At 38.8% G+C, this 18,814-nt stretch overlaps 1 long non-coding RNA gene and 1 pseudogene across 1 annotated transcript in view; one reads left to right on the forward strand and one right to left on the reverse strand.

Moving 5' to 3' along the window:
- Positions 1-18,814, forward strand: part of LOC110289197 (glyceraldehyde-3-phosphate dehydrogenase-like) — a 542,712-nt pseudogene that overhangs the window by 164,012 nt on the left and 359,886 nt on the right.
- LOC110307978 (uncharacterized) overlaps positions 82-18,814 on the reverse strand; it is a 35,868-nt gene continuing 17,135 nt past the window's right edge. Inside the window, exons 5-6 of the long non-coding RNA XR_002379492.3 lie at positions 1,376-1,451; positions 82-220 (exon numbers count right to left, since the gene is read on the reverse strand). This is a non-coding gene — a long non-coding RNA (uncharacterized LOC110307978). The remainder of the gene's footprint in view (positions 221-1,375; positions 1,452-18,814) is intronic.

Raw genomic sequence — 18,814 nt, forward strand, 5'->3', positions numbered from 1 at the left:
ACAGTTAATCAAATAAAACTATACCCACACTTGAGAATTTTGTTTTTTATTGAGTATCAGATTTGCTAGTGTGGGTGGAAATGTTGCCTGAAAATAAGCTTTAAAGAAATTGTAGTTACTGGATCTATTGGCTGAGTTGATTCCTTTGCAGGTAGGCACCATAAAGCTGTTTCTTGGTGTGTGGCTTTCTTCTACATTAACAATCTAAGACCGGGAGCATCTTATGAAACACAGAATGGAAATGATAAGTTAGCTGTGAGAAGATTATATGCTGTCTTTCTCCATGATTAATGAGGCTCTGATTCCAAAGGTTCAATTTGGTTTATGTGCAGTTTTCTCAAGTTATTCTGAACTGACAGCTAAATATGCAGCCTCTTTGTTGGCACCCTTTATGGGTAGGTGCAGCTGGATGAAACTCAGCCACAAAGGAGGTCCCTGTGTTATCATTAATGGTGACTTAGTGTAACAGATGTTGTCTACATATTAGGCAGGCTGCTTAACTTGCCTGTTGCAAACACGAAGCCTCTTGAAACTATAATGTACTACACACTGTCTGAAATGTTCCATTCTTTTGTAACAGTCCTCCTTCAGAAGAGCAGCAGTTTACAATTCAAAGAACAAAAGAGAGACTCAAATGAAGAAATGCTATGTTCTTAACATTTGTGTTCATCATGATTACAAAGAGGAAACAGAGAGGAAAGACATCATGGGAAAATACATGTATTAAAAACAAAAGTTTAGGGAGATGGCTCAGTGGTTAAGAGCACTGACTGCTCTTCTGAAGGTTCTGAATTCAATCCCAGCAACCACATGGTGGCTTACAGCCATCTGTAATGAGATCGGATGCCCTCTTCTGGTGTGTCTAAAGTCAGCTACAGTGTACTTACAAATAATAATAAATAAATCTTTAAAAAACATAAAATAAAATAAAAGTTTAAATGAATAGGTGCTGAACAAGTGAGGGGATGGGTTCTGTCTCCTGTGCAGTTCTACATGCAGTGTCCCCATTAACATGTTTAGGATAATAGAATAGATGACAAACGATTAGAAATGTTGCCTATCTGTTAGGGGAAAACTTCATTCTCTCACATCATCTGGTTATGTCTGTCTCATTTTTAGGCAAAGGACTAGTAATTTGTTAACAACCATAAGTGCAAGTTTTCCACAAACCCCTCCTCTACAATGATACCATATACCATATTTTTCTCTTTGCTTTTTAAATAGAAATGCACATAAATTCCACTGTTATTTTGGAATAGCTAAGGAAATTGGTATATGTATCAACAAATTCATCAGTTCCATATTTCCCTCACTAAATAAAAGGTTATCTTCATAAAACCATAGGAAGATTGTAGGCAAGTGTGTTGGTACAAACCTGCAATCATAAGACTCAAGATGCTGAAGCAGGATGATCAAGAACTCTGGGCCAGACTGATCGACATAGTGAGAACCTGCAAAGAATAAAGGTGTATATGAAGAAATTATGCATTTTGGAAACATTTGAAAATTTTATCCAAAGCTTAAAAATATTCAAACATTATGACTCAAAACTTGAAATATATTCCTTTTCTTTTCTTTTTTTGTTTTGTTTTTTTGTTTGTTTGTTTTTTGTTTTGGTTTGGTTTTTCAAGACAGGGTTTCTCTGTGTAGCCATGGCTGTCTCGGAACTTACTTTGTAGACCAGGCTGGCCTCAAACTCAGAAATCCGCCTGCCTCTGCCTCCCAAGTGCTGGGATCAAAGGTGTGCGCCACCATGCCTGGCTGAAATATATTCTTAATAGTTAAAAAATATAGTTCACAAAAATATACTTTTTAACAGCATAAAATAAGCAAATGCACATTCTTATGTCATACCACACTGAAATAAATTATTACCTAGTAAAAGACTCTTTAGCCATCAAAACTATGGATATGACAACTACACAGTAACATGATAATTATATTTCATATTAAATGGGAAGGATGCAAAATTGTATATAAGTATGATGATGTTTAACCAGGATCTGGGACCTGGTTTCCTGTGTCCCAGACGCTGCCGGGGACCTCAAGGAGTTGGGAACGGGAGTCCACAAGTTCATGAGTCCATGCCTCCCCTAGGCCTTCTTTGGAAGATTTAGGTGAGGCTCTTTATAATGAAGGCCTTCTCCAGCAATGTCGATCCTTAACAAAGGAGACAGCCCTTGTTTGTCCAAAATGCTTCGATGGTGGGTGTGAATTCATACATCTTACTCAGGGTGAACTAGGGATTAAAAACCTTTTGTAGAAAGAACCCAGGAAATGAAGCTCATTGGCTAAACACTAGAGGCCTATCTAGACACCTCATTAGCATAGCAGGTTTTTATGCTATGTGACTGATTGTCATGGGCCTCTTAGTTGGGTGTAGTGGTTACATGTTCCAGATCAGGTAGCTTGGCAGGGAGCTGGCCTCATGCCTGCTGTCCTCAGTTCTGAGATTTTCCAGGATTTAGGCTTTACCAGTTCTTTTGTCTGGTGGGACAGTCCACTTGCCCCACGGGTAACATGCATTTCTCAGAAGGTACCATGTTTATGTCCCAAAGAAACTGAATTCTTACCTAGATCATGTATAAGCACAGCCTAAAGATGCTTCAGACTTTCAAGGAGGGAAAAGGCAAGACCTGATCTTAGGCAGGAGGGCTAGAGACGTCACAAACACTGCCTCACTTCATTCTCATAGCAATCCTTTCTTCTTTCCCCCCCTTGCAGTCTGGTTAAACAAGCTCTCTACCACTAAATCCCAAGGCAAAACAAAATGCCAACAAGGACAAGAACAAACAAACAAACAAAAAACCACCAAGTAATTTGCTAAGGGCAGATTTCGGATTTGAATCCAGATCTGACCATGTGTCTTTGAAGCTCTTTCCAACTCACAGACTTTTTTTTTTAAAGGATCCACAATTTCAATTATTTTGTGTGTAGGCCAGTATTTGACATGTCTTCCACAATCCATCTTCACTTTTTTCTGAGGCAGAGTCTCTTCGCCACGCCTGTAGCTCAACAATTCAGATAGTCTAGGTAGCCTGTTTGCCCTAGGGAGCCCATCTTCACCTCCCAAGCATTGGGCTTGCAGGTGGGTCAGCACATTTGTTTTTTATGTTGGTTGCTGGGGATCTGAAATCCAACCCTTACACTTGCTCAGCAAGACACTTACTCACGGAGCTAGCTGCTTCTCTTTCTTTAAGTTTTAAAGTTCCATGTAGAGTCCATATCCACATAACTCTTATTCTTGCCCAGACTCCTTGGAATTCCTGCAGCAGAGATAGATACTGTGAAATTCTGTAGGCGTGGACATTGGTAGGGACTGAGAGCACATTGTCTTCATTGAGGCCTAGGAACAGAAAGTGGCAAGCAAGACTGAGAGACCAGAGTGACCAAGATCTGAGAGATCAGCAGATACATCCATTTGAGTAAAACTATAATTAATGTGCCCATGTAACTGCCCATTTTAAAAACAAACTTTAATACAAAGATTATCAGGAATTCAAAAGAACAGACAACAAACCCTCATTTGTACATATAGAAGTTTGGCCTGGTTCTTCCTCCCAACACTATGCTCCCAGTAATAAGACTCCCTGAGTAATAAGACTCAGACTTAAAATTTATTTACAAATACTTTGGCCATATAGTTAAGCTTTTCTCTGACTAGATCATAACTTAATATAATCCATTTCTTCTGATCTACGTTCCGCCATGTGACTGGTTATCTGTGCTCAGGTATCATTTGTCTATCTTGACACATCTTCCTGGGCAAATCCTCTCGTGCCTCACTCCATCCCAGAACTCTTTCTCTCTCCTGGATGTTCCAACGTTTATTCCTATAGGCCATAGGTTGTTTTAATTGGCATGTTATACATCCATACAATACACAAGATACTCTCTCTACTTGTCCACCACTCAGTTTACCTATTTACTCTGATATTGTCACATTTGCTTCATTTATCCTTTTTCATTGTTTTCTTGCTAAAATGATTTAAGGCAAAGTCTGAGCACGTGGTTTCTCCCTATGGGTACTTTCTTACATAATGGTAATGCCCTGGTCACATTGTTGCAGAGATCATTGTTTTACATAGCTGACATCAGGTAAGTGAAGGGTGGAGCTGAAGGCTTGTCACAGAAGGAAGCATTGCTCTCTGGGGCCATGCTGTGTTATCTCCACAGGACAGAAACATTTTAAGGTATGCCCTCTAAGACACTTCACTCACCTCAACCCCAGACAAGTTTGTTTTTCAATACCCAGTCTTTAGTCATGCTGCTTTCAATTTTTCTTTTAAAATTTTGTTTGTGCCTGTTGGTAGTTATACATGCCTTTAATCCCAGTATTTCAGAGGCCGAGGTAGGTGGATCTCTGAGTTGGAAGCCCACCTGATCTACAGAGCGAGTTCCAGGACAGCCAGAGCTGCACAGAGAAAACCCTATCATGAGACAAAATGAAAATTGGTTTGTTCAAATCTGAAGTTTAAAAGACACTATCTTTAAAGTGCTGAGAATAAGTTGAATGCTAAATGAGTAATCTCTATCACTTTCTCAAAGGCTCAAGGAACATCACGGAGAGGAGGGTAGAAAGGCTGTGAGGGACAGAGGACAGAGAAGAGCTATATGAAGCACTGTCTGAATATGGCATGGCTATCACAATCTCAAACACAACAGTTGTGACTACACATACGTGCATGTCCACACATGCACACACACATATATACATGCACATACAACATGGGGTTAGGAGAGGATTTGTTGCAAAGAAGAGTCAGTCAGAGCAGAAGAGAAAAAAAGAGAATAATGAGGGATGAGTACAATTTCAGTGCATTATATACACCTTCATAACTGTCAAGTATAAAATTTAAAAAGCCACCACTTGCTTTCAGACGCTGTATATCCGACTTTGCTCAAGGCACAGTTTACTCCTTCTTGCTTCTGGATATTGATTTGTTGTACAGACTAGCTCACACTCTGCATTTGTTTCTGACATTTGTAAAATTTGTTTCTATGTTTCCCGAATTTCTGTAACTGATGTATGTGATGATTCAATTCTCCATTGATAAAAATATTTACTTTATCTATTTTTAAATAACTGATACAAGCTTACCCATAGTTTTTAAGACTTTTTATTGATTTCTGAGGTTCATATCATGCACTCCAGCCCCATTCGTCTCCCCATATCCACCCTTGTAATCTTCCTCCCCCACCCCCAATAAAAAACACACAAACGGACCAAAAACTAAAAACAAAGCATAGAAAATATCTCATTGTGGAAGCTATAGTATGTCACAGTGTGTCTCACAGTATACCCCTTCGTCCACACATCTTCACTTGCAAATGTTCATTGCAATGAGCCATTGGTTTGGTTCAAGGTCTCTGGCTTCTGTCACACCATCAATATTGGATCCTCACCGGGACACCTCCTGGTTGTTCTATTGTTACTCTGTGTCATGGAGATCCTGCTCAAACTGTTCCACTTCTCTTTCTCTCCCACCTGTGTACCACCTCCTTGCACCTTGTAGTGACTCCAACTGCAGAGGCCACGCAGCTGGCAGACTCCTAGCTGACCTCTTTTGTCAGCACTTACAGCCCACCTGGCATGGCAGCAGGCAGATCTGTGTGTGTTTTTCTGTGCCAGTGCTGCATGGCACCGTGCTTGGCAGGTCTCTGTCTTCCCATAGAATTATCTTCGAACTCCTGTTCTCTGCACCTGCAACTGTTTATCCCTTTGTGGTTTGTAACAGCTCTTTTGTTTCCTGACTACAACTCTATTTTATCATTTCAAAGGACACCTTTGAATTTTACTGAAATTTAAAAAAAAAATGTTTTCATTATTTCATTCCTCTCTCTATGATCTTGGCACTCTAAAGAATCATGAGAGATCTGCTTGACTGCCATCAGCTCTGAACCCAATTAGTTCTGCCCATACTGGAGATGCAGCCTGGCCACAGATATGACCACTCTTCAGCAGGTTTCCATGAAAACATCTGAGATGCAGCTTCTTCTTTCAATCAACTCCATTTGTTTTGCATTCATCATTTTTACAAGCAGAGAGATGGCCTAGCAGTTAGAGATGCTGGCAGCTCTTGAAGAGGACCCATGTTTTGTTCCCAGCACCCATGTCAGGTGAATCACAATCACCTTTATCAGGTTCCGGGAGATCGGACAGCCTCTTGTGTCTTTGGGCACCCACGGTAGTGACATACACATACACACATAAACAAACAAAATATGATTATTTAAAACAACAATAATTACAGGATAAATATACCTTTCCTGAAATATTTGGGACCAAAAGTTTCTGACTTTATACATTTTTTTTCAAATTTGGGGATATTTGTATTTTCTTTTATTCATAAATTATTTTATTTTTGAGATTATATTTACATCATTTCTCCTTTCCTTTCCTCCCTCCAAAGTCTGCTATATGCACTGCCTTGCTCTTTTCCACGTTTATGAAATATCCTTTAGTTGATCATCTAAATCTGTATACTGTTACTTGGATAAATGCATAATAAGATGTGGTATGTATATAGTCTGGAATCCTATTGTGTTATTTAAAATGTGAACTTTACAGGTAAATGGGTGGAATTAGCAAAGATCATAATGAGGGAGGTAACCCAAACCCAGGAAGACAATGTAGCATGTTCAGACTTGGCAGAAGGCTCCTGGCAATGAGGTGTACTTCAGATGAGAGTACACACACATCCTGGAATAACTGCACAGACCAAGAAAATAAAAGGGGTATATTTCCAGAGTGGGGTGTGGGAGAGCAATAGAGAGGTGAATAGTGGGGTATAATTAACCTTATTTGAAAATGGGTAAAAGGGGGGCTCTAGGAATGGAAGAAGGAAATAAATATAGGAGGTAAGAGGGTAAAATAACAGTAAGGATGTGTGAACAAGTCATAAGGAATAATGCTATTAACTATTTACCTAGAAAACTTATAATACATGTAAGTCAATAAATAAATTGACATATATAGCTTAAAGGAAAATTTCCCATCTGGGTTGAGAATGATCCCCTTCAGACTGATAGAATACATGTTTCCATATTTCACTTATTTCATCTATAATTGTTTCTTTTAGGTTTTATGTATACAGGCGATATAACATGAACAAACTCAAGACTGGATAACTATATATTTCAGATGAAGAAACAACGTTGCTTATTTGATTTGCATTATTGGTATGAGATTCAATTTTCTTTACGATGTAGATATTTAAAATAAATGACTAAACTTCATAATGGTTATTCTAGCTTGATAGATATGTATCTATACAGAATATGAAAAGTTAAATGTTCAGAGTTCTTCCTTAGCATAATTTCTAATGATGATTTCAGTTCCTGGTAATTATTTCTTGTCAAACTGTTTCTAAAGTATTTGGTTTTGGCCTGAATGAGGCAAGCAAGTCTCAGCTAATCTGGCTCCTATCAAAGCCTCTAAAGAACAGCTTTTACCCCTGAAGAGGTTATCTATATGAAAATAGAGCATTGTATGTATATGGTTGCTGCTGATTTTTCTGTATTAAGCTATCTTCTAATTTAATTTTGTCTCAGGGTAACCCATTTCTTTCAGACTTAGACACCAGTTGGGGAAAACCGTCTCGTTCTGGAGAACTGTAAGCACACCATTTGTCAGTACTGAGTAATGCTGACGTTAAGTGCCATTGCTTTATTTAGAGAACAGTACATTATATGATAAGTTGTCTATCTGAATATATTTTTACTTTATAAATATGTTATCAGTTCTTTTTTTTTCCCTGAGACAGGGTTTCTCTGTGTAGCCCTGGCTGTCCTGGAACTCACTTTGTAGAGCAGGCTGGCCTCGAACTCAGAAATCCTCCTGCCTCTGCCTCCTGAGTGCTGGGATAAAAGGCGTGAGCCACCACACCCCATGTTATCAGTTCTTTATATCAGAAACCTTTAATTATCTTCATTTAAGAGAAACTAAGTTTCCCAAATGCAGACCACTTTTCTAAAAATGATGTGAAAAATTTAATATTTGTATAATTAAGATGGTCCATCAGACAAATATTTTACAGACAATACTAGTTTCTAGTCCTAAACATTTGCAAATTAACATAGCTTGATATATATGGAGCTTAAATGACACATATTTTCCCACATGTTTCTTTACCTGCACTTGAATTTTCTACCTAGAATCTTGGCAAATGATTAAGTACTTTACTAAGTACTTAATCCTGATTAAGTACTTGATTGTGGTCAGTGATTTTTGAAGCTTTTCAATGGTTTGCTTAAGTTCCACTTCAGACACTCTGTGACCAACCTCTGTATCAATTCTCCTGCATCCCTACAGCAAATATGTTCTGAAGGATGCTCATATGGACTTGACCATACCTCTGCTTTAGAAAGAGCTGAGAATCAAACCATCTGACCTAAAATCTGGAGAGCTGGGTATTACATGGCTTGGCAGGCAGGAGCTCAATTATATATTTTTCATTTAGCAGACTAAGTAATTCTTTTGAAGAATCTTAAAGAGATTCTTTAGGCCACATAAGGCTTTTTGTGAAAACTCAATAGACGGCTCTCCATCAGATTAAAATTCTCAATCTTCTTTCAGCATTTGCAATATCAATCAATACCATTTTGTATATCTATGATTACTTTTCAGAATTTCACCAGGGCAAAATTCTGTCCATGAACAGCTGGGTTTTTTTCTCTCTGAACCTTAAATAACACTGCTTGTAATAACTTCCTCTGCCTCACCCCAGTTAACAGCATTTCTTTGGATAGTTGACTGCTTTTAAATAATAAAATATGTTATATTAAGACCAAGAAATGGTATTACTCTATTATCGTACCTTGAAGAATATGCACAGTCTTTCATTTTATCATAACTTGAAGAATATTCCCAGCCTTTCATTTACCCTGCAACATTTTTTAGATGAAATAGAATATTATATATTCAGAAAGGACTCAGTGTCCTGCCCCACAGATACTTGCTCAGCCATGTCCATTGGCACTCCTATCCACAACAGCTGGGTAATGGAATCAAGCTAAATGCCCTTCAGCTGATGAATGGAGAATGAAAATGTAGTGCCTACATATTACGAAATACTATCCAGTTGTAAAGCAAACTGAGATAATGAAATATTCAGGTAAATGCATGGAACTAGAAAAAATTATACTGAGTAAGGTAACCCAGATACCAAGACCAAAAGACAAATACCATATATTCTCTCTCATCTGTGACTCCTAACTCAAAATCGTTAAAGATAAATAAGTGTAGCTCCCACCGCTCATCAAAGAAACTTTTCTTTGTAACAGAGACCATTACAGAAAACCACACCAAATCAATATGCAAATAACAAGTGATCCTGCAATACCCAGCCCCAACTAATTCATCTACAGCACAATTTCTACACATAGGGCTCCAGGGAACATTAAAGAGGGAGGAAGAAAGATTCTAAGAGCTGGAGGAACAGGAAGTCTGCTATGAGATTGTGTCTCCTAAAAATGTCAATGAAGTCTCATAAACATGACTGCCTAAAACAAGATGTGAGAAAAAAAACAACACCAACCAAAAAGTTCACATGGACAGAGAAATCTCTAAGAGCCCCAGTCCTAGACAATTTTATATATAGCCTAATGGCCTATCCTATTTCCACCTTTTAAACATATTGACCACCTTTAAGGTTTTAAAAATCTCTTTAGAAGCTCTGTGGCTCCCGCCTGTCCCAGAAGCTGTCTGCTTCTGTGTGCACACTCTCACCACATGAAACTGAAGAAGAACGAAGACCAAAGTGTGGACACTTTGCCCCTTCTTAGAATTGGAAACAATCACCCATGGAAGGAGTTACAGAGACAAAGTTTGGAGCTGAGACAAAAGGATGGACCATCTAGAGACTGCCATATCCAGGGATCCACCCCATAATTAGCCTCCAAACGATGACACCATTGCATACACTAGCAAGCATTTGCTGAAAGGACCCTGATATAGCTGTCTCTTGTGAAACTAGGCCGGGGCCTAGCAAACACAGAAGTGGATGCTCACAGTCAGCTAGTGGATGGATCACAGGGCCCCCAATGGAGGAGCTAGAGAAAGTATCCAAGGAGCTAAAGAGATCTGCAACCCTGTAGGTGCAACAACATTATGAACTAACCAGTACCCTGGAGCTCTTGACTCTAGCTGCATATGTATCAAAAGATGGCCTAGTCGGCCATCACTAGAAAGAGAGGCCCATTGGACATGCAAACTTTATATGCCCCAGTACAGGGGAACGCCAGAACCAAAAAATGGGAATGGGTGGGTAGGGAAGTAGTGGGGAGGGTATGGGGGACTTTTGGGATAGCATTGGAAATGTAATTGAGGAAAATACATAACAAAAAAAAACTTAAAAAAAATAAAAAATAAATAAAAATCTCTTTATTGTAAAATCTCTTTTCATTCATGCCAGAAGATATAATTTGTATTTGAATAAATATAAGATTAATTAAAATACTTTATGTACCTATTAATTACAGATTGAACATATGGAAATAAACTGGCCAAACAAATATATGAACAATTTTTAAGACTATTGAAATAAATATTTAAGGAAATTTCGATTATTGAGAACTCAACAAAGGACATTATGAAATTTAGTTAATCCAAATAAATAAATGGAGTCAGATACACTGAAGAGACTCATCTGAATGAACCATGTCCTATAGCTGGAAGAACTAGAATCAGCACTCCATGGGTCAGGGATTCAGGCCCAACTCTTGAGACAGGGGCTAATGTCACAGTGTTGAGCCAAAATGTCTTCACTGGAAATCTCACTCTGCTATTGAGACATTTCTACATATTGGCAGGAGCTCACAAAAAGGTAAAGAGAAAAGAGACGTTTCTTTGATGAGAGGTGAGGACAACATTTATCTCTGGGTACAAGGACAAGTGTGTAGAGTGTAGCTAATGATTAGGTTTGTTTAGTAAAATGCTGTAGTAGGTTCTCCTCCTACTATACTCCTACTACTAGTAGTCTCCTCTGTGACCTCTCTAGTCCTGGGTAGTTGACCAGGTTTCTAGTACCAAGCATGGTTTCCCTCTTGTTTAGTGAGTCTTGAAGCCAATTAAGTAGTTGTCTCTAGGGAAAAACCTATAAACTGATTATCCAACACCACAAGGTTAGCCCTGAAAACATATATACCAATACATTATACAGACTCTCTCTCTCTGTGTGTGTGTGTGTGTGTAAATGTTTGGCTTTCGGTCTATGCATTAGTTTCCATCTGTTGCTGGGTGAAGTCTCTCTGATGACAGTCATGTTAGGCTCCTCAGAATATCATCAATAGTGTCAAGGGTAGGCTCACCTTCATGCATGGGTCTCAAGCTGGGACACACACACACACACACACTGGAGCAGGGATATCTCTGACTACATTGTCTGACCTTGAATCACTTTTTCCTAATTGGACTGCCTTGCTTAGCCTCAATAGATGTGTCTAGTCTTACTGCAACTTGGTATGTCAAGGTTGGTTGATATCCATAGGAGGCCTCCCCTTTTCTACAAAGTAGAGGTGGAAAGAGATAGAAAGGTGAGGAGGCGGCACTGGGAGGAGAGAAGGGAGGGGGAACTGCAATCTACTGTAAACTCTTAGCTACCTGTGTTTCACAACACATCCCCTTTTTTTATTCTTTGTCTTTTCTGGTATATCCCATATTTTTTCTCTTTTTTTTTTCTTTTTTCTTTGTGGTTGTTCCTCAAGACTCATCTTTACTTTCTTTGCTTTGTATTTACCATTTTTCCCCTATGAACACAAGTTAGTTTCAATCGACTTGATACAAACTAGACATATCTGAAAAGAGGAAATCTTAAATGAGGAACTGCCTACATCAGACCATCTTGTGGCCAAGTCCATGGAGGCATGTTCTTGCCTAATGATTGGTATGGGAGGTCCCAACCCACTTGGCGTTGCTGTTTCTGGGTAGGTGGTCTTGAATGGTATAAAAAAGCAGGCTCAGTAAGCCATGAAGGACAAGTCAGTAAGCAATGTTCTTCTATACAATCTGAGTTTCAGTTCTCCCAGTTCCTTCTTTGAATTCCTGTCTTGATTTCCCTCAGTGATAGCCTGGGGCATGGACATGTGAGCTAAAGTAAAACATTCTCTTTCCCAAGTTTATAGGTAAGTTGTCTCAGCAATAGAAACTAAACTAGTTCACAGATACCTGGCCAACCTTGAGTTCCAGTACTACATTATCAACCAGTCGAGAGCTTTCACAGATATTCCAAACTAATGATTTCTCCCTTTTCAAATATATTTCAGTCACTGAAATCCCTAAGCATTCATTCTAGTTCAGTAATGCAAGGCTGATACTCCTCACTCATTCATGATCTCTAACAGGGCTCATTCTAGTGCACTAGAGGTCTGCCAGAGTAGCTAGTACTAACACCACCATCCAGCTTCTTACTAGATTGTAGTTGAAGTCCTTGGCAGATAAGTCAGAGTGCCTCAAATCCCTTGCTGATCTAGGGGTAGTGCAATGTCTGCCCCCTAACACATTTCCCCATCTCTCTTCATACTTCTTTTACTTGGTTTCTCACTGTTACATCACATGGCCTCAGTTTCTTGTTTCTCTCTCTTCACATGCTTGCTTTTCTCTCTGCTCTTCCCTTAGCCCTCCATCTGACAATCCAACTTATCTCCAGGCCCAGTTTAAATAACAGTTCCATCATAAATCTTTCTTTCCAGTTCCCTCCTGCTATATTTGATTGGACTAGATTTAATTCTCTGGGCCACCATCATGACTTGATTTGAACTTTTGTTTTCATGCTATCTGCAGACTAAAATTGGCATGGCATATGGACCTGTCTCACCTTCCATATTTTTAACTCCAAGGAGGTGGGGCTACCTATGATCCAATTCTTTTCATTTCTAGCAACTCCCAAACACGTGGTAAGCTGTCAACAAATGTTTCAGATCACTTTTATTTCTCCCCTGTTACAACTATGCCAATTGCCCTGAGACACTCAAGCCAAACCTGTCAATTTTATGTTGATGTGCTTCTGTTGATAAACCAATCACAACTTACTCCTTTCCCTAGCTTCACCTTTTACCTCTGCTCTGTCCTATTATGCATTATTGTACTATAATGGTATTTGCCTTCCTTTTTCTTGCCCTCATCTGTAGTTTGTCTCCCTCCCTTTTTATTCTTTCTCCCTCTTGCCATCTCTCATCTTCCTCTTTAATGCCCCCCACTTCTGTTGTTATGAAAAAGGAGGATCTTGTTATGTAGGCCAGGCTGATCCGAAACTTAGTCCAGGTTTAATCCTCCAGTTTCATCCTTCTAAGAGCTGAGATTACGAGCTGTGCTAACCCTGGCTTACCCTCTTCTCTGAAATGTGCTCTTTTGAAAGAGGTGGGATTACACTTTGACTTATAAGGATAGGTAGACGTAACAATTAAATTCTCTTCAAAGACTTTTATACTTTTCTCTTGTGACAGGACAGTCGGGAGTGGAGAAAACTACATCAAGGTTAATATTTGGAAATCCAATGAACAAAGCATAGAGAGGTTGGGGAAAACTGTGAATGGCCATAACTGAGTGAAGGGATTTGGGGGGGTGCTGTTTTCCTCAACTCACTAACCCACTTCTATTCCTGGGAGTGCTCTCTATTTCTAGACCTAATGAGTCCCTGGGATACAAAAGCCTGAGATCAAATATCTTCTGATTTATGTTTGCAGCTTCTAAGCATATTTTCCTACCATTCTTCACTGTTTCTCTGACCTCCATGGCTAACTTTAAAAGGCATGAGTTTTTCTCAGTTACCCTTTCTGGTGGTTGCTGGGATTTTTAGTTTGTCTATATTGTTGCCTTTATTTCAAAATCTAATAAAATTGCCCTCAAACTTTCTTCTTAGTCTTTTGAAAATCCTTTTATTTAAGAGATTACAACCCCCACCCCCAAATGGAATCTCATTTTCTTTACTAACAATATTGTCACTATTCTTCAGCCCCTACTAGGTGAAGTGTTCTGCATCGGTGTGACCCTGTAAGCTCTAGTGACATATCACAGAGCATCTCTGGAAATTCTAACTTACAGACCAAAACAATGACACTCAAGAGAGGTTAGCAAACTTGTTCAAGGTCATCTAGGCAGTTGGCAGCAGCAGCCTTTGAGCCCACTGTATTTTCAGTTTTCATCATTCCTATGAAGAGAGCTTTACACATCACCACTCACAATGCTGAAACAGTTTCCCATGAAAACCCATTTCACAACACTAGCTCATCTTATCTAGAGCCATTCATTGTTACAATTTTTGATTGCTGAATGTATTATATTTTTCTATGTTTGCTAAGTAGGTTTTCATATATTGTAAATAATGCAGAAAGGCAATGTCTCACATATGGGAACTAACTAAACATCAGTCTTTATTCTGTCAGATAATTGCAAAATAATAAACACCTGAAAAAATCAGATATAGTTTCTATACTCTATTGTCTTCAATAGCAGCGGGTTTGATTAACATGGGGGAAAAGAGCCGAAACGAGAAAATAGAAGAGGGTTATTTACATCCTGGTCTGTTTGTACATCCTCAAAGAGGCTGTAATGCAGCACAATTTCAATGATTGTCATAAAATTGGTAGTTCTCAACAGCACCTAAGATTCTCCATTGACCTGATTGTTCCTGGAATTCATTATAAAACAAAGATAAGGATAATTTTCCTGGGATTATTGTTAAGTGTCTGATTGTGTGTATAAGCAACTACCATTTTCAGTTTTCTGAATATAGAAGCATGGCAAACAGAAAGCAGTGATTAGGAAGAAATTCAAACTTCATGGTATGTGCCAGTATTTGTTCTGTTTTTAGAATTCAAATTCAGAGAAAAAGAAACTATATCCTTTTGGTTTCATCTTTACTTAATTTTCACTTCCTAGAGCTCATGTAAGCATTCTACTTACATTTAGCATGCATTTGTCCTTTATTTTTTATTTGTTTTAATGGTGAATTTTCTAAATAATGCACAGGGCATTTCCAAGTAAAATGTCTTCTTCGACACTTAAAATAAGTATATCCAATTACAAGCAAAGGCCCAGTGATGGCTAATTTGAGTTTACTTGTATAATCATTAACGTGAAAGTGTTTCTCACTCTACAAGAAGGCCTTTAAGCAGGAACATCTTGGTTTAGGTTCTTCAAGAAGTAAATCCTGGGTATCCTAAGTTTTGGGCTAATATCCACTTATCAATGAATACATATTGTGTGAGTTCTTTTGTGATTGTGTTACTTCACTCAAGATACAATTTGATAAACGCATGAAACTCAAGAAGAATGAAGACCAAAGTGTGGACACTGTGCACCTTCTTAGAATTGGGAACAAAACACCCAGGGAAGGAGTTACAGAGACAAAGTTCGTAGCTGTGATGAAAGGATGGACCATTTAGAGACTGCTGTATCCAGGGATCCGTCCCATAATCAGCTTCTAAACGCTGACACCATTGCATACACTAGCAAGATTTTGCTGAAAGGACCCAAATATAGCTGTCTCTTGTGAGACGATGCCGGGGCCTAGCAAACACAGGAGTGGATGTTCACAGTCAGCTATTGGATGTATCACAGGGCTCCCAATGGAGAAGCTAGAGAAAGTACCCAAGGAGCTAAAGGGATCTGCAACCCTATTGTTGGAACAACATGATGTACTAACCAGAACCCCGGAGCTCTTGTCTCTAGCTGCATATGTATCGAAAGATGGCCTAGTCGGCCATCAATGGAAAGAGAGGCCCATTGGACTTGCAAACTTTATATGCCCCAATATAGGGGAATGCCAGGGCCAAAAGAATGGGAATGGGTGGGTAGGGAAGTGGGGGGCGCTATGGGGGACTTTTGGGATAGCATTGGAAATGTAATTGAGGAAAATATGTAATAAAAATATTAAAAATCAAAAAAAAATAAAGATATAGTTTCCTATCAAAAAAAAAAAGAAGTAAATCCTGCTTTTAGAAAGACTTTTCATCTTGCAAGTATCTGATGTTTCCTTGGATTCAAGCTAATACTCAATAGAATATGTACAGGTGATGTCATCTCTCACTCAGTATTTTATTTGAAAGCATACAATGTTTTCTCATTGGCTTCTGTCTCTCTTTAGTATTGTTAATCATGATCACCTAATTACAGTGTGTCTAATTTCTTCTAATAATAAGCCACCTTTAAGAAGGTAATTTAAGGGCACACAAATGACTGCTACTCATCAAAACTTCTCCTTAGGACTGGCCAAAGGACAATAACCTATATTTAGGAAAACATACATTTTGTTGTTCTTTTACATCATAGAGTGAATGTAGCAATAATGCATTTGTGTATTTTTTAAAAACATAGACAAGTAATTTTTGATGGTTTCACCATAAAGGTAACAGTTTGAAGAGATTATTTACTTTTTTATTTTGATTTGAACATAGCACACTGTAAGCATGAACTGAAACAACACATGATATCCCAGAAATATGTACTCTCTACTTACCCATCTTTAAAAAATACATACATAAAAGCATAAAACACAAAACCACCTGCAAATTGAAATCTGGTAGTGGTGAATGTAAGCATTTAAGCTGAGGAGATGTCTCAGTGTGTAAAAGAGCTTGCTCTGTGATCATGGGATCTAACCTGAGTTTGAATTCCCAGCACCCATGTAAAAAGGCAGGCAGGCATGTGGGTGCCTGTAACATCAGCATTGATGGGCTAAGACAGGTGAGTCGAGAGAATTCACTGGCCAGCCAGCCTAGTCAAAATAGTGAGCTTCTGGTTCAGTGAGAGTCCTTGTCTCGAGGCAGTAAGGCAGAGTAATAGAGGAAAATGTCCTTCTCTGTCATCCCATCCATGCACACACATACACACACACACACACACACACAACTGCACATACATACACCATACAACCCTCACATCAGCACACACTAAATAAAAGTAACTGAAGAGCCAGGCATTTTTGCGGTCACAGAAGAAAAGAGCTGGCAGGTATTAGGACAACTGGGTGATTATATAGAAAAGGCTAGATTTTATCTATTCCTTACACCGTAAGAATTTTAAATGGATCACTTTCACTATAACATGTAGTGGGGCATGGCTGTAATCTCAGCTGGCTTCATCTTTACTTAATGTAATCTTGGGAGGCTGAGGAAGGAAAATTGCTATGAATTCAAGACCACCCTGGGCTACATACAATGCCAGCTGGAACCACAGTCCGCACCCTACCTCGAAACAATTTTTTTCAGCATAAAAAAAAAGAAGGAATACCAGGGGAGAGGGATGGTGGGAAACCAACGTGAATGTCTCTATAATCTAAAAATGAGATTAAGACTTTAAAATCTAGAAAGGGACTTATGGTATAGTTCTGTTGATAATGTGCTTGTTGCACAAGTATAATAAATTCAATCTGAATTCAATTTCTAGTAGTCACATAAAAATTGAGCCATGGTCGTGCATTCTTGCAATTCTAGTGCAGACAGGGATGCAAAGACAGGAGGATCTAGGCTCACTGTCCATCTAGTCTAGCCTAATTGGCAAATCCCAGACTCCAGTGAGAGAATCTGTTGTTAAAAGACCTAGCAGATAGCTCCTGAGAAATGATACCCTAGGTTGTCTCTGCCCTAAACATAAACACATATGCAAATGCATCTTCACTCATATGTACACCATACACACAAAAACACACAAACACAAATCTAGAAAGGATAAAGGAAAAATAGCTCACAAACAGGCTCCAAAATGGCAGTCTGATGGTATGTTTAAAGATGGAAGATCAGGTCCCACCATGGATGTTTTTGCTAGGAAACAGAGATCTAACCTCCAATGTTTCTCAGAAAACTTCAGCCCTCAGTCTCATTTCTTCCTGCAAAGTCCCTTAACTAACTCACAGGTTGCTTTGGCCTACAGGCCACCTCCCAGGACAAAATTGACAAATCTTTTCCTGTCAAGCTGCTGCTTTCTACTCTAGTAGACTTTGGACAATTTATCCACCAATAAACTTTTCTTCCTGTCTAGGGTGGCAGTTTTGCTACACTTGCTAATAAAAATAAACTAGGAAATTACTTTTGTTATTTATAGCAAGGCATGCAGGGTTGGCATTCTTATATAGGAAGAGAATCCAAACAAAAGAAAAGGAAACAGTCAATATCCCAACTTTAAAAAAAAAAAAAACGACCAGAACTTTTAACAGGAAATTCAAACTGCATCCTAGTTTGCTTTATATTACAGTGATAAAACACTATAGCCAAAAGCAACTTGAAGAGGAAAGGGTTTTCCTTACAAGTCACAGTCCATCATCAGGGGAAGCTAAGGCAGGAACTCAAGGCAGGAACCCAGAGACAGAAAGTGAAGCAGTGATCACAGAGAAAAACTGCTTACAGGCTTGCTTCAAATGGCTTGCTCAGCCTACTTTCTTATAGCACCTAGGCTGTGCCCTCCTATAGTTGCCTACAGGCAATCAGATGGGACATTTTCTTGACTGAGATTTCTTTTTCCCTGATGACCTTAATTTGTGTCAAGTTGACAAAACTATCCAGCACAGCTGAGGATATAACTCAGAGAATGTGCTTAGCAGGATAGTGTCTCTGGGTTCATTCTCTTGTGTGACAGGAAGAAAGAGAGGGAAGGTGAGTAGGAAAGAAAGTCTTAGCCATGGGAAAAGGTCGTTACCACATAAAAGGATGTGGACCTTCCTTGCAATAAGGGAAATATAAATTAAAAGAATACTGAAATAGCATTTACCAGATTAAAGGAAGTTATCAAAAACAGTTGTTCCAAAATACAAAATGACACAACCTTCACTGAAAAAGAACTTAGAAATATGTTGTAAAATTACAAAGGCGATTCTTAACC

Source organism: Mus caroli, unplaced genomic scaffold (assembly GCF_978045245.1).
Source record: "Mus caroli unplaced genomic scaffold, Mus_caroli_1 scaffold_2, whole genome shotgun sequence".
NCBI lineage: Eukaryota > Metazoa > Chordata > Mammalia > Rodentia > Muridae > Mus > Mus caroli.